General features: G+C 43.4%; 1 pseudogene; it reads right to left on the bottom strand.

The window, feature by feature from the left end:
* Positions 1–4,105: 4,105 nt before the first annotated feature.
* On the bottom strand, positions 4,106–4,287 carry LOC142573493 (U2 spliceosomal RNA; annotated as a pseudogene).
* Between the last annotated feature and the right edge of the window lie 7,730 nt (positions 4,288–12,017).

The raw sequence follows: 12,017 nt of genomic DNA on the forward strand, positions 1-12,017 counted from the left end.
TGTTACAGGCCGCCTCCCCTATATGGAAAGAAGCCATAGTTATTTCCATCTTCAAACCCGGAAAAGACCCTACTTTCGTAATAAATTATACACTATTATCTTTGACGAGCTGCTTATGTAAAGTACTCGAAAGGATGATCAATCGTTGTCTTACTTTTTTTCTAGAATACAATGACACACTATATCAGCGACAAACAGGCTTTCGAGCTGGTAAGAAGTACAACAGATAGCCTTGTGCTTCTGGACGCATGTATTCCCGATGCGTTGGTGCACAAACAATATTTCCTCTCAGTCTTTTTTTTTTATCTTGAGAAGGCATCTGACACGGCTTCGCGTTACGGTATAGTTCTGGATCTGTCATCACATGGAATATCTGGTAATATGTCATACGTCATTCGTGACTATCTCTCGGAAAGAAAATTTCGCATCAGCGTCGGTAATTCATTGTCAAGAATATCCATGCAGAAAAAACGGAGTCGCGCAAGCAGGAGTTTTAAGCTGCTTTAAGCTTTACTCTTTTTCTAGTCAAAATGAACTCTCTCTGCACCACACTCCCACCAACAATCTCCTACACAGTCTACGTCGACGACGTTCAGATAAATTTTAGGTCATGCAATTTGAACAGCTGTGGTCGTCAAGTACAGCTATGAGTAAGTCAAGTACAGTCAAGTGTAGTTATAGGTACAGTTAAGTACAGTACCTAACTGTACTTGAACGTCAAGTACAGTCACAGTCATTCTCACACTCCTCGAGGATAACTTCAACGTTCCTCACAATCTTTTTACCTTTTTCCTACAGGCCCGAATTAACTCCTCAACATTATGAATCATCTAAAAGTATCCAGTGCAGGTGGTGATGAGATTCATTCCGCAAATGTAAAAATGATAGCGCATCTTATATCTAACCTGGTAGTTGTGTCTTTTACTGACAAAATTAAACAGGCCATCGATAAACGCGACTATGCTGGGGCTGTATTCATCGATCTATCCAAAGCGTTTGACACCACAGCTCACTGCATTCTATTTGATGAACTTAACTCTATCGCCATTGTTGGTCATGCACTAAGCATCTTTAAAAGCTATTTGTGGAACACGCAGAAGCTACTTATATTAATCTAACGCTATCAAATCACTTATCCTTTCTGAGGTGTACCCCAGGAGTCGATTGTCGGGCCACTTCTATTTGTTTTATAAATTAATGATCTCCCTAATTCTTTAACTCATGCTGAACTATTCCTACACGCAGAAGACACTGCCATACTAGCTTTTGGCTGGGATATTGGTTCCCTTACAACTAGACTCAACACTTATCTAAATAACACACTTGAGCAGGTGTAACTCCCACGAAATCAACCCGCCCAAAACCACATTCTTGATCTTCCATTCCGATCAGAAAAGCCTGTCATATACGCCGGCAGTAACCAACAAATCTCACTCCATTTTCGCAGTTAATCAATGCTCATTTCTCGGCGTCACACCAGACTCTCATATCAAGTACACAGCTCACATCGCTAGTTTGCTCCGTAAAACAGCTCGTGGAATAAAAATAAGGCTAAAAGCGCGACATTATTTTACTACCCCAACATTGCTAACACTTTATTTTGCTTATATTCACGGTCATTTTGCCTACTGTATTGCGACATGGGGTGGTACATATCCTACACATATATAATCCCATTAAAACACATTCAAAATCAAGCAACCAGTATTCTTACTTGCAGTCCTCTTCGTTGCAGTGCCCTTCAACTACTTCGCAAATGCCGAATATTAGCAATGGCTCAAATGTACATATTTAATCTTGTAACCATTTGTATCGATCTCTTAATAACCTCTTACCATGTAACATACTAAGTGGATTCTAACTTGTTAACGATAATGCAACGATTTGCTTTCAATCATAATTTTAACCTTTCATTCAAGCTAACTGCGACGCACAAACAATCCACTTTTCTAGCATATCATTTCGGAGTCGCCTCCCGACTCACGTCAAACCACTTCTTTATCTTTTAACAAGGAAGTTTCTTTTCCTTTTTAATTGATGGTTGATTTCTTTCTTCTCATCTTTCTCACCCAAACACTTACGTACGGAGCTCTGAGTTGTGCTTCTATGACATACTAGATGTTAGTGATATTCTGTATGTCATTTTCATTTCTTTAAATATCCTTTGTAAATATTCTATAATATCTTTATTTTGTTGTATTGTTCTTGTTCTCTCACCATAACCTGTATTGTTCTTTTGCATGTTAGAGCATTATTGCCCAAAGTCAGTGATATACATTTGTATTATGAAATTGTGTCGCGGGATCGAATATCGGCCACGGCGGCCACATTTCGATGGGGGCGAAATGCCAAACCACCCGTGTACTTAGATTTAGGTGCACGTTAAAAAACCCCAGGTGGTCGAAATTTCCGGAGTCCTCCACTACGGCGTGCCTCATAATCAGAAAGTGGTTTTGGCACGTAAAACCCCATAATATAATTTTAATTTATGAAATTGTATTGTCTATTTTGTTTTTGTATTTTCTGTTTTTGCTATTTTTTGTATCTCACTTAACCTGTTGTGAATAAATACTGTCATTACTTTTATGCAGTAATTAACAAGAGGTCCCCTTACATCTTCGTGCTGTGGGACCTCCTTCTGTGTCTTCATTTATGTAACACATTTTGTAATTGAATATTCTGATGGTCATCTTTTAACAGGTAGAGCACCACCAATATTTATGATATGTGGAGAGCCTTTTTCTGTGCTGCATATAATGTTATGTTGCCCAGGTACAGAAAGACAGCGAAAGCACCCCGCTTTGCACACCGCTCACTTCATTTTAGATGAGCCTATGCTTTCCTTTAACAGGTTGTTCATATCTTTCAGAGACATCGATTTTTTAAGAAAAATTTATTCAACCTAACTAGATGCCTTGTCCTCCTTATGGAGGCATTGGTGAGCAGAAATTAATCTAGTAGCCGCTAGTAGTTTCGTAGTACCCTGCCAAGGCAAGAGTAAATAAATGAGGATGCCTGACTTCGTCCACTCACACAGTAACTTCGTTTTTATTTTCTGTCATTTTGTTCTGACGTAATATATTATCTATTTATTTTCCTTTACTAACATATATGACGTTTATTTTAAACTTCTCAGTCCACATAGACCTTACACACCTCCTTTAGAAAATTCTTATTTCAGCCGTGTCAGTCCAGCTTCGTTCAAATAAAATCTCCACTTTTAGTTCACCTAACCCCGGTCAACTTTAAATGCTAAGTCCATGGCGCTCTTTGGCCTAGATGCCATTGTGCCATAAAAGATTATCAATCATCAACAGCGCAAAAATAAGGCATGGATGAGACGGACAGGAGAGACATGCACGTGCGTCCACGTCTAATATTGCGCTATTTTTAAGCTCGGGTCATGAACCAACTGTGGCCCAGCAGCACGTATTAGTCGCGTCAAGTTCTGTGCCATTGACAGCAGGGTCGTTCTCGCACCCGTTCCTGGCGAAGCCTGTCCAAATGGAGATGACCCTACGAGAGTAAGCCACGTCTCCTCCGGCGGCAGAAGACGCCGTCCCTTCCCGAACGACGCTCGCGATGGGCGCGCCGAAAACCAAGGGCACGTCATCGCCGTGAGTTGCGTTTCTCATCTGCGGAGGGGGGGTCAAGAATGATCGACATGGCCACAGGTAACCTGCACTCGACGTGCTCGTGCACACTCGAGGACTATATGAATTGAAGTCTTTACGTGCCAAAACCACGATTCGATTATGAGGCACGCTCTAGTCGGGGACTTCGGATTGATTTCGACCACCAGGAGATCTTGCGCGTGGCCCCAATGCACGGGACACGGGCGCTTTTGCATTTCGCCCCCATCGAAACACGGCCGCCCCGACCGAGATTTGATCCTGCGACCTCGTGCTTAGCGGCGCAACACCATAGCCACTAAGCCATCGCGGCGGATGAGGACTATGAATTGCCTGCAGCACTGAGCTGGTTAGTTGCGTACCTTAAATATTGCACCACAGTGCCGATTGAATAAGCATTGCGCATTGCGTTGTTGTTCCTTCAGCGAAGTTGTATATGGCTTGTTTCCAGCGGATCGATGTCCGTAGACTAAAAACCGTGGACCGATCCCCAAGATAGTGCATTACCGGGCCGACCAGTGACGGATGAGAAGCAGGCTTCAAGCACTCCGCCAAATTGAAAAAATAAGTTTAATATCTTGGGTCCAAATATAACCCGTATCAAATATTAAGCTGATAAGAAAAGATACTAAACTTTGACCGGCGCCGACCATGTCTACGTTCGCACACTACGCTCTTTATCGGTGTTCCAAGAACTTGCGCGTATCTCCTTTCCTTCCGCTCTCCCGTGTTGGAGGGCCCGTCGAAACGTCACGCGTCCAGCTCCTCGGGGCGGCGGTCCCGTCGTCCACGTGAAGGTATACAAAAAATCACGGTAAGTGAGTCCATACGTATATGTTGAAAATTCTGTGTCACCTCTGTATCGTATGCTAAACAGCTTCGCGGATCATCCACCTTCACAGAGTGGAATGGCTCATGATTCCTTTAATTTTTTTTTTGTCTGTTGATAGTTGCCATCAACAATGCTTGAAAATGAGCTGGCTTGTGAAGTTTCACGATTCTTGTGCTAGCGTGTCCCTGTTCTCGTGTCCTTAAGGTGTGCAGGAATCGTGGGAAAGTTGCAAAGTTTACTGAGCTATGAGTTTTAAGCGGCGTCTTGTGTCAGTGTTTTCAAAAGCGTAGTAACGGTGGCATGGCCGCTCATACTGAAATTTTGATGTTGGAGCGGATATTTTTTTTCGTATACACAGCCCATCACCATAGCACGTAATAAATCGCATGACACGACAGGCCAACACGTATGCGAACACATACCCGCCGTGGTTGCTTAGCGGCTGTGGTGTCACGCTGCTAAGCACGATCAACTCGCGACATCAAATCCCAGCTGCGGCGACCGAATTTCGATGGGAGCGAAATGCAAAAATACCCGTGTACCGCGCATTCGGTGCGCGTTAAAGAACCCCATGTGGTCAAAATTAGTCCGGAGTCCCCCACCACTACGTGCCTCATAGTCAGATCGTGGCTTTGGCACGTAGAACCCCAGACATTATTCATTATTATACGAACACAACAGTTTGTATACTGCTCGCTTATGTTGCTTGCATTCGTCCTCAATATTACTGCTTCGCATGCGCATTAGGTACAAATGCGTTATTTTGCCAGTTGAAAGGTAGTAGCAAATATATTATTCATAAATATCACCATTACTTATCGATAATGCTGAATAACATGTTATCTACCTCGGTCAGGTGCACAGCACACGCTCCATTGGTATCCGCTGTTTATAAATTTCCTACGTTATATAGGTGGTTACATTATAGGTGATTTTATAAGCTTAGCACGCCTTGTGAGCGTCTTAGCGTACGCATGCTGCCATGTTAAACCAAGTTACCCTACGTTCCTTGTGAAACCCTTCCCCTTTCCCCGTGCGCAGTGGTGTTGAGGTGTTCTCGCTATATAGAAAGGCAGTCACGGCGAAGCACAGTGTCTTCGCTTTCCTTAGTAATAACCCCTTACATATCGAGTTCCCTAAATTCTCATTTTGGCGATGTCGTTTAGGAGTACTCGATAGAAGAGGGAGGAGAAAGTGACACTCGCATGTCCGTCGGCAGCCGGCTCGGCGACCAGCAAGTGCACGACGCGCGCCCGGCCCCTGCACAGCCTCTTCGCGAACAGCACGGACGGGCAGTTGTACCGCACGTCACCCAGGAACTCGGCGCCCACGCCGCCGCGCCTTGTGCCGTACTCCTTGTACAGGTTGCTCACCGCAGCTGAAACGTTGCGTTCCACAAAATGCGATCTTAGACACGCCTCGAACCGACTTTCACCGCGCGCAGCGACTTCCGTTCCTTGTGTTTTCTTGAGTCATCAGAGGATTGGTCTTCCTCTCTTACTCCACAGTGTCAGGTTGCGGTGACAGTGAGCAAGCAAACACTGCCAAACGTGTGGGCTAAGAATCTAAGCTCTTATGGAGTGAAATTATGGCCAGAAAGACGAGGAGCACTCAAATCACAACGATAGCTGCAAGCACGTTCGTCAAATCTGATCTCACGGGTCAAGTCCGTCGGTTATGTATATCTGTATCTGTGTACCAGCGTACATTCCAGAGTAATCGCTGATGCTCGCGCACATTTCAGAATGTACAACAGTATTTCGCACAGCGCACGCACTTGATTAAACAAGACTATTTCGCTAAAAATCAGCGGCAACAAAATAAATTCTGGATATAGTAGGCGCGTCTCGCGCCGAGGAATAACTGGACGGCAGTGATAACTCGGTGAAAAACTGTCACCGGCAAAACGCAAAACAGTGTGAATGCGACAATACTGTTTATTGCGATAGCAATTATATACACACTCCAGGCGCGAGAAAGAAGTTGGATGTGGTGTCGATCCCAAGTGGGAGCCTGGAGCGGCCTTAGGTCAGAAACTCCACTGGTCGTTACTCCCGCGCTCTGGGAGTAACCATCTTAATTCTCCGTCCGCATCCACGTTTGAGGAGGCGCGAGATGCCGTCGCCGAGTAAGCACGGATCCACATCTGCTCCTCGAAGTTCTCACCCTATCAACGGAACCTTCTTCGATAGGTCTCCAAACTTGTGCTAGGAAGACGTCTCAAGGTACCCACCTTCCGGTGAGGCGAACTTTTCATCGTTTCTGCGCAATTAATGGAGGAACTTGGCCAGCTTAGCCGGCTGTCGACCACTAAGCCTAGTCCTTGGCTGGGCGCCACCTCGACACCACCGACGCCACGCGCGTTCGCGGGCTTGTGAAGCATGGAAATCGAGCAAGCAGCGGCGTGCGCTACGACACTCGGCCACTGGCGCACCGTAGGGACAACGCCGCGCCAGCAACAAGCCACCACCGTGATTGTTAAGTTCATGGCATGCCTGAACCTTGCCGCAATCGACGTCGGTTCCCTCGGCAACGCTATCTGCTCAGCGGCAGGACTCAACACAGTGGAACGCAGCGACACATACTTCAAAATCCGCACCACACAAAACCTGGTGGCCGTTGACACCTATAGTCGATCTGCTGCCGACAAGCTCGCAAAACTAAAGAGCATCACTATCAACGATGCAGCTTACGAGACAAACACCTACGTGGCCGCTGATCCTATGAACGCACGCGGCGTCATACATGGAATACCCGCCTCGATCTCCGACGGAGACCTACAGGGTGTTATGGAAGTAGAAAAAACGAAACTCTTGACAATTCGCCGAATAGGCTCGTCCAACACCGTGATGGTGACGGTGGAAGGCCCACGTTTACCCAGATTTGCCTTTATTAACCGCGTTGTCCAGCGCCTCTACCCATTTCGACACAGAATGTGCTCGCACTGCTTCACGCTCGGTCAAGCCACCGACGTATGCCCAGATCGTTCAACGTATTGCATGTGCCATCAGTCCTATATAAATACATGTAGAAGGTGAATTAGCTTTTCTCGGCAACCACTGCACAATATTTGATGAGGTTTGTTGCATTTAAGAGAAAAACTTAAATTCTACTGTCTTCTGGTTTGGAATTTTTCATTTAGGTTGTAAATTTTTTATAAGAAATTGGCACAAATCTCAAATTTTCAGAAAACGAAACTATCACGTTTAAAATTCTGTAACTCAACAATGAAAAATAATATCACAATTCTGCGAATCGTATCGAATAGTACATCTACAGCGGACAAAATTGATATGTTACAAATGAATCTCAAACAATTTAGTATTATGGAAACACGGCTTTTGCAGAAACCTTGTGCACCACGTAACTAATTCACGTAAGATACAAATTGACATACCGAATTTGTCCGCTTTTGCTCTTATAATATATGCCGTTTGAAGAACCGCAATATCTGTTTTTGATGAAGAGCTTTTAGTTTGTAAACGTCGTGCTTCTATTTTTTTCGCACTTTCAAATTTTTCAAAATATTTCAAACAAAATTCAGGCCCTAAATCGAGCTTCCGCTTCCAACATATACTAGAAGTTAACCTTATCAAATTCAACAAATTCCATTAAAAGTGATTCAGGGGTTATCTCAGAAAAGCGTTTCTGCCTTTTACATTCATTTGCATAGGCCACGTCGGAGTTGGGCCCGAGCTAAAGCTTCCTCTTAAACAATTTGTCGAGAAATCAAATACATGAATAATAACTGCATTGCCATTGCCAAAGATGCTGCAAACGAATCATTGAATGCTACGCACTGTCAAAACAAGTAATATATGTATTCTTAAATAAAAATATGTACTGGTATGTGCCAGAAATTGTGCTCAATATAACTGATATCAGTGCTTGCATGTTTTTGTCTATTTAATAAGTAAAGAAAATATCACACGATCCTTAGAACTATATCACTTCGAAACCAGCAAAGAAGTGCATGTCACTGATATGAAAAATGTAAAGGCCATATAATGCACAAGTTGAGGACAAATATGTTAATGAAACTTTGTCATTCAACAACCTTGTTTACATTTTTGTACATATGCAACGGCCAGTGAAAAATCTCAATAACGTTGTCATTTATTCCAATGTATTGCGCAGGAGCAGCTGTCACCGGTCGTGTGGGGCTATAATAATCCAGGCACAACCAAATTATGAAGGCCCCCTAAGCTTGAACAAAGACACTCCCTCACCAGATTAGGAATTGGCCTCCCTGGTGCAGTATTCGGCCACAACCTCCCTAATGAAATGATCTCCTCAATGAAATGGCCCTCAGTCCCCAGTGGCTGCGGAGCACCTGACCAAGGCGGCGATCAGACTTACAACGCAGCAGAGGATGCTAAGAATATCTGGGTCCGGACAGGCCGCCAATGGAAACTGACCCTTGCAACGTTTAACACCCGAACCCTCTCGAGTGAGCCAACCTTAGCAGGACTCTTCGAAGAACTATCAGATATTGCTTGGGATGTTATCAGCCTTAGTGAGATTAGAAGACTTGGTGAGGCTTACACATTGCTGAATAACGGCCATGTCCTCTGCCATAGAGGTCTTCCGGATAAGAAGCAATACGGGGAAGATTCCTAAACCAGCAACATTGACGAATTCTACAGCATCAACGAGAGGGTAGCAGTAGTCGTAATCAAACTCAATAAAAGGTATAGGTTAAAGATAGTACAAACTTACGCTCCAACATCCAGTCACGACGATGAGGAAGTAGATCAGTTTTATGAAGATGTTGAATTAGAGAGAAGTGAAAATGCGGTATACAGTAGTAATGGGCGACTTCAATGCCAAAGTGGGGAAAAAGAAGGCGGGTGAACTGGCAATTGGCAACTACGGTGTCGATTCTAGAAACGCTAGAGGTGAGATGCTCGTAGAATTCGCAGAAAGGAATAAGCTGAGAATAATGAACACTTTTTTCAAGAAACGTAGCAACAGAAAATGGACCTGGAAACGCCCTAATGGTGAAACAAGAAAAGAAATTGATTTCATACTTTCTGCCGATCCCAGCATAGTGCAGGGTATTCAAGTAATAGGTAGGGTAAAATGTAGTGATCATAGGTTAGTGACGGCCAGGATCTACCTCAATTTAAACAGAGAAAGAGTAAAATTGGTCAAGAAAAAACAGATCAACTTAGAGGCAGGTAGGGTAAAAGCAGGCAAGTTTAGGCTGGTACTTACAAACAAATATGCAGCCTTAGAACAAAGAAAGGATGATGATGACATAGAGGTAATGAATGAAACCGTAACGAGGCTGGCTTCAGAGGCAGTAATAGAAGTGGGAGGCAAGGCACCAAGGCACCAAGGCAACCAGTAGGCAAGCTCTCCTAAGTAACAAAGCACCTAATAAAGAAACGACAAAGAATGAAGTGTCCAACTCAAGAGATAATGTAGAATTCGCGGAACTGTAAAAACTGATCAACAAGGCGAAAATAAGTGATATTCGAAACTATGAGGTGAGAAACACTGAAGAAGCCGTAAAAAATGAGCGCAGCCTGAAATCAGCAAGAAGGAAACTTGGCATTGGACAAACCAAGATGTATGCACTAAAAGATAAGCAGGGTAATATCATCAACAATCTCGAAGATACAGTAAAAGCAGCAGAATTCTATACTAACCCTTACAGTACCCAGTAGACTGAGGAGTGCTCTATTCAATACAATAATGAACAGTATACAGAAACTCCTCCTATAGCTAGAGATGAGGTCAGAAAGGCCTGGAAAGGCATGAAACGGCGAAAAGCGGCAGGAGAGGATAGAATAACAATCGATTTGATCAAGGACGGAGGAGACATAATGCTGGGAAAACTGGCGGCTTTCTATACGAAGTGTCTATCGATTGCAGGGGTCCCAGAAAACTGGAAGAATGCAAACATTATACTAATCCACAAAAAGGGCGACGTTAAAGAACTAAAAAATTGTAGGCCCATTAGCTTACTCCCAGTATTATACAAAATATTTACCAAAATAATATCCAATAGAATAAGGACAACACTGGAATTTAGTCAACCAAGGGAGCAGGCTGGCTTCAGGAAAGGTTACTCTACAATGGATCACATCTATGTCATTAACCAGGTTATCGAGAAATCCGCAGAGTACAATAAACCTCTTTATATGGCTTTCATAGATTACGAAAAAGCATTTGATTCAGTAGAGATACCAGCAGTCATAGAGGCATTGCATAATCAAGGAGTACAGACCGCTTACGTAAATATAAAATATCTACAGAGATTCCACAGCCACCTTAATTCTACACAAGAAAAGTAGGAAGATACCTATAAAGAAAGGGGTCAGACAAGGAGACACAATCTCTCCAATGCTATTCGTTGCGTGCTTAGAAGAAGTATTCAAGCTATTAAACTGGGAAGGCTTAGGAGTAAAGATCGACGGCGAATACCTCAACAACCTTAGGTTTGCCGATGACATAGTTCTATTCAGCAATAATGCAGACGAGTTGCAACAAATGATTGAGGACCTTAACATGGAGAGTGTAAGAGTGGGACTGAAGGTCAATATGCAGAAGACAAAGATAATGATAAATAACCTGGCAAGGGAACAAGAGTTTAAGATCGCAAGTCAGCCTCCGGAGTCTGTGGAGGAGTACGTTTACCTAGGTCAATTAATCGCAGGGAACCCGGACCATGAGAAGGAAATTCACAGAAGATTAAAAATGGGTTGTATCGCATACAGCAGCCATCGGGAGCTCCTGAATGGGAGCTTACCGTTATGATAGAAAAGGAAAATATACAATCAGTGCATTTTACCGGTGCTTACATACGGCGCAGAGACTAGGAGGCTGAAAAGAAAGCTTGAGAACAAGTAAAGGGCCGCGCAAAGAGCGATGGAACGAAGAATGCTAGGCATAACTTTTAGAGACAGAAAGAGAGCAGTTTAGATCAGAGAGCAAATGGGCACAGACGATATTCTAACAGACATTAAGAGAAAGAAATGGCGCTGGGCCGGTCATGTAATGCGCAGACTAGATAACCGTTGGACCATTAGGGTAACAGAATGGGTACCAAGAGAAGGGAAGCGCAGTAGAGGACGGGAGAAGACTACATGGAGTGACGAAATTAGGAAATTTGCGGGTGCTATTTGGAATCGGTTGGCGCAAGACGGGTAATTGGAGGTCGCAGGGAGAGACCTTCGTCCTGCAGTGGACATGAGTAGGCTTATTATTATTATTATTATTATTATTATTATTATTATTATTATTATTATTATTATTATTATTATTATTATTATTATTATTATTATTATTATTATTCAGGAGCAGCTGTCACCGGTCGTGTATCGGGAGTAATTGCACCGAAATTATTGTCCCAACTAAGAGTACTTATATAAAGCCGTTCTGCAAGATATACGAGGGCGAGTCAAATGAAAGTGAGCGAATGGAAATATATGACAAACAGGGTACTTAATTTAAAAGTAGTCTCTATGAACATTTAGACATTTATCCCATTGACTAACGAGTCTAATGATTCCCGTCTCATAAAACTCCTTAGGTTGCTGCTTCAA

The sequence above is a fragment of the Dermacentor variabilis genome, chromosome 2 (assembly GCF_050947875.1).
Source record: "Dermacentor variabilis isolate Ectoservices chromosome 2, ASM5094787v1, whole genome shotgun sequence".
Lineage (NCBI taxonomy): Eukaryota > Metazoa > Arthropoda > Arachnida > Ixodida > Ixodidae > Dermacentor > Dermacentor variabilis.